This window comes from Octopus bimaculoides, chromosome 3, assembly GCF_001194135.2.
Source record: "Octopus bimaculoides isolate UCB-OBI-ISO-001 chromosome 3, ASM119413v2, whole genome shotgun sequence".
Lineage (NCBI taxonomy): Eukaryota > Metazoa > Mollusca > Cephalopoda > Octopoda > Octopodidae > Octopus > Octopus bimaculoides.
The window spans coordinates 146956298-146960227 of NC_068983.1; the positions used below are offsets into that span (position 1 = coordinate 146956298).

The 3930-nt window shown below is 34.3% G+C and overlaps 1 protein-coding gene and 1 long non-coding RNA gene across 2 annotated transcripts in view; both read right to left on the bottom strand.

The window, feature by feature from the left end:
* The window catches only part of LOC106875508 (serine protease 48), a 466125-nt gene that overhangs the window by 36701 nt on the left and 425494 nt on the right, over positions 1–3930 (bottom strand). The gene's annotated exons all lie outside the window — the stretch shown is intronic.
* On the bottom strand, positions 1–3930 carry LOC106875507 (uncharacterized). The gene is made up of 3 exons (XR_001410124.2): positions 3894–3930; positions 557–667; positions 1–108 (listed from the first exon to the last, which is right to left on the bottom strand). It is a non-coding gene; the product is annotated as an uncharacterized LOC106875507 (long non-coding RNA).

Consider the following 3930-nt stretch of genomic DNA (forward strand, 5'->3'; position numbering starts at 1 on the left):
CTGTGGAACACAAATGATTTGCAATTTTTTCACTGTTCAAGTTGTTTTCACAAACATTTTTATATGAACCATTGTGATACACTAGAATTGTGTTGTTTATGTATGTAACTAGAAAAACAAACAGAAAAAATACAATACAAGACAGAAAACAAAATTTAATTTTAATTTAATTCATCTATAACCAATATCAGCTTATGCACATACCATTACGATCACCACCAATGTTTATCACTACTATACTTATATGTGTGCTGGCATGTGTATGTGTGTATGTATGTGTATAAAACTGCAAACATGTGTGTGTATAAATAGGATACAGCCTTTCATCTATGCACACTTTGCTGAACATATCAATGCAAAATTGTTAACAATTTTAATGTTAAGATATTTGTATTCCCAAACAGCAGAGTGGACTTAATGCTTTTTATGTGGCACAAGCACAGGTGAGGTGAGTAGTGCATTTTACAAGGCACAAGCATACATATATACTTTACAAACACCGGACACACACATGTATATCTATATTTACATATAGAAAGGAATTTTTTCTACGTACAGCAATGGAATTCATCAGAGCCATCGTCACAGTCTTTTTTGCCATCACAGCGAAGTCCTTGTTTGATGCATTTCAGATTTTTGCATTGCCAATGTCCAGTTGCACATGAAGCTGAAAGTAGAAAATTGGGAAAAAGAAATCAACCATGGAATCTTTTGTAATCTGGAAAGCTTTCTACTTTGCTGCTGTTGTTTAGCTCAGGGTCAGTCTTTATCTTGTAGACCTATGACTGCTCTAAGTTATACATCCTGTCTGTTTTCAGATATAGTGCATTTAGAAGTATATTGTTCAATGCATTCTTCACTTTTTCAGGTGTTTTCTAGCAGGTTCTGTAACTATACAGAAGCTTTCTCATTTGCTCCACTGTAGATGTACTAAATATCCCTGTCATGTACTATGGAAGAAATAATTGACTGTACTGCCAACTAAATTTGGAGCCTGCTATGTGAGAAATACTTTTTTTTTTTTTAATCAATCCAATTAAAACCTTAACTGATTCATTTTCTTCGTTGAAGCCATTCTGTTTCTATTGATTCACTCCTCACTTGAGGCTTGCTATGTTCCCCATTTAGTGATTAGAAAAATGGCTGAATTACTTAATAAAAGCTTTTTATGTCTCCTATATAATAATTAATAATCTGGCTGATTTACTTCCATGTTGAAGCTATTTTGTTTCCTATGAAATGGTTGGAAACCCAAAGGCTTCAAAGCCTAAATGAAAATGTTTTGTTTTTTAAATACCTGATAGAAACTGAGAGATTTAAATTCTCAGCTTTGTTAATTTGGTTTTCATGTAAGCATTGACAACCAAGCTCATTCAGATACCAGTTACTGTTAATAGTTGGCAAACCAGTTGTTTCAATTTTTATTTGAAGCTTTTTTATTCTCAAGATGTTGTTGACATCCTAGTTATCTCTATTTCCATTTCAAAGTATTTTCTTTCCTATTTAGTTATTGTTAGCAATCCAGCTGCTTCCACTCCTATTTGAAGCGTTTTAAAGTACCATGCAGGACTTGTCAACTTGACTATTTCAGTTCCAATTCAAAGCTACTTTATTTTGCCATGCAAGACTTGTTAACCCAGCTGTTTCAATTCCAAGATGTACAATAAGCAATGCAACACTTTCAGCTTTTATTCAAAACAGTTTATATTCCCAGGAAATAGTTAGTAAATGTTGTGGAGGACACCCCCAAGTGAGAGAAGTGGGCTGTTCCAATACAAATAAATAGTGGACAGCTACAAGGAGTGTAGTCAGTCACCGAGGTATTTTCGGTGCTTTTTTAATCATTTTCGATCCCTGTGAGTTAAATTGTGAGTTAAAATGTTATATACCTGTTGAAGGTCTCCCGTAAGGGTGAAACTATTTGTTGAATATCATTGTTAAACTGTTGAATAGTTGTTGCTGTTTTTGTCTGTGAAATAACAATTGTTTTCTTCCCCATTCATGGGTGAAGTAGGCAAGAAGCAGAGGATGGAGTGTGAACCATTTCCAGCCAGCAGCTATGCTTCAGCCACTGGGAGAAGTTTGACAGCTGACATGTTGCAGGTACCAGAGATAAAGATGGAGTAGAGGAAGTTTAAGGGGTTCAACAGACTCATAGAGAAAGATGGAACCAGTTTGAGGTTGACACTGCCAGAAAATTTAACAGTGACCATGATGAAGTGGACAGTGGTGGATAGAACGCTGTCCACAACATCGAAAAAAATAAAAATAGCCACAGTAGAGGCTATAGAAGAATGCTTAAAGGAGGTAAAAAGCCTTACAGCATTTTACACGAGAGGGAAGAAATACGGCACAGTGGAGGTAAGGTTGGCTTACCAACTGTTTGAATGTGTTTGTAATTCTGTTTTTCATGTTGCAACTCTTGACAGCCCAGCTATTTAAGTTAATAGCTATTGCTAGCTACTTTCCTCCAATTAGCTGTTGGCAGCCTACTCACTTCAATTTTCTATCAAAATTGTTTTTCTTCTCACTCAGCAGTTGATAATACAGCTGATGTTTCAGCTTTTAGTTAATCGAATGTGTTACCAATTCAATTATTGATGACCCAGCTGTTTCAGTTTCCTTTTGAATCCATTTTATTTGTTATGTAATTGTTGGCTACTGAGCTCATTTAATTCCAAGTTGAAGCTATTTCATTTCTACATATTTGGAAGGCCAACTGTTTCTCCTCACATTTAGTGGTATTTTCTGTCCCATGCAGTTGCTGGCAGCCAGATGATTCAATATCCAGTGTACTTCTTTTGTTAGCCTTGTAACAAATGCCAAACCAATTGTTTCAATAAAGACTTGAGTTTATTTGTTTCCTATGTAATATTGAGAAAATCTAGTAGTTTCAATTAGCTGTTGAAGGCAATTTGTTTGTCATGTAATAGCTTACTGCCTAGTTGTTTCAATTCAACAGTTTTATTTTTCTGCATGCCACAGTCAGGAAATTGGCAAAGTGGTCTTTCAATTCCCATTTGGAGATATTTCATTTACTATATCATTGACAACCTGTTTCAGTTCCCATACATTTCTTGGTAACTCTGCTACTTAGATTCCCAAAAGAAGTTACTTTATCTCTTATACATCGGTTAGGAAACCAGCTGTTTCAATTCTAAATTGAAGCTATTTTCTGTCCTATGCATAATTAGCACCCAGTTCTTTAACTTCTCAACTGATACTATTTTCTTTTCCATGCAATGTTTGGCACCCAGATACATTTTACACTTGAATGTATTATTTTCCATGCAATAGTTGTTGCCAAAATTCAGTGTTTATTTCCAAGGTAAAGCAATACCTTTTTTTTTTTTTGACCAATATGAACGATACTAATCCGGCTATATATATTCCTTGTTGAAGATTCTTTTGTTTCTCATGCAACAGTTTGTGACCCTGTTGTTCAATTGAAGCAATTGTGTTTCATATGCAACATTTTAATTCCCTATTTCATCTCTTCTTTGTGAATATTTGAAAATTTACACATTTCTTAAATTTTAGAGTTTCTCAAGTTTCCATTTTCAAGTCAATATTAAAACTACTTAAGAGGGTTGATAGAATTCATTTTTTGTATTGATATAGACCTGGCGGGAATGAAAATGTAAAATTTAGATGGACTTTGTTTTGCTATTTACTACAGTGAAGATTTTATTATTTGACAAAGTCATTTTGTTTTAAAATGTTTTGGTTTGCAAATTGGATTACTGCCTGAGGTTTGTTCTCTACATCTCATCAAATAAACTACTTATGGATTCTTTAATAGGCCCGAGCGACCATATCTGGTCTAGACAGTAAATTTATTAAAACAAAATCATCTGATACTCTAATAAAAAGCAAGATGTCTATCTTCTTACCACAATTCTTTTCATCGGTGCCATCTTCACAGTCAAT